The sequence below is a fragment of the Nomia melanderi genome, unplaced genomic scaffold (genome assembly GCF_051020985.1).
Source record: "Nomia melanderi isolate GNS246 unplaced genomic scaffold, iyNomMela1 scaffold0014, whole genome shotgun sequence".
In the NCBI taxonomy this organism is placed as follows: domain Eukaryota; kingdom Metazoa; phylum Arthropoda; class Insecta; order Hymenoptera; family Halictidae; genus Nomia; species Nomia melanderi.
This window is the reverse complement of record NW_027475130.1, coordinates 10,770,491-10,771,445: the sequence shown is the minus strand read 5'-3', so window position 1 is coordinate 10,771,445 and position 955 is coordinate 10,770,491.

Here is a 955-nt window from a genome sequence, read left to right as displayed (position 1 = left end):
AATAAACGAAAGTGAATTATCTGCAGGAGGCCCTGGCGCATGAATCTGTGCAGCGGGAACGACCGCGGACCACCAGGGGCCGAGAAAACCACCGTCTCATGGGGCCGGACACTCAGGGTCAGGGAAAAATCCAATATATATCTGGTGATATCTCGGGTGCTATTAGAGATAGCGCAATAAACCAAGGTGAGTCATCTGCAGGATGCCCTGGCGCCTGAAGCTGTGCAGCGCGAACGACCTCGGACCACCAGGGGCCGAGAAAACCACCGTCTCATGGGGCCGGACACTCTGGGTCAGCGAAAAATCCAATATATATGTGGTGATACCTCAGGTGCTATTACAGATAGCGCAATAAATCAAAGTGCATTGTCTGTAGGAGGCCCTGGCGCATTAATCTGTGCAGCGGGAACGACCTCGGACCACCAGAGGCCGAGGAAACCACAGTCTCATGGGGCCGGACACTCAGGGTCAGGGCAAAATCCAATATATATCTGGTGATATCTCGGGTGCTATTAGAGATAGCGCAATAAACCATAGTGAATTATCTGCAGGAGGCCCTGGCGCATGAATCTGTGCAACGGGAACGACCTCGGACCACCAGGGGCCGCGAAAGCGACAGTCTCAAGGGGCCGGACACTCAGGGTCAGGGGAAAATCCAATATATATCTGGTGATATCTCTGGTGCTATTACAGATAGCGCAATAAATCAAAGTGCATTGTCTGTAGGAGGCCCTGGCGCATAAATGTGGCCAGCGGGAACGACCTCGGACCATCAGGGGACGAGAAAACCACCGTCTCATGGGGACGGACACTCAGGGTCAGGGGAAAATCCAATATTTATCTGGTGATATCTTGGGTGCTATTACAGATAGCGCAATAAATCAAAGTGCATTGTCTGTAGGAGGCCCTGCCGCATGAATCTGTGCAGCGGGAACGACCTCGGACCACCAGGGGC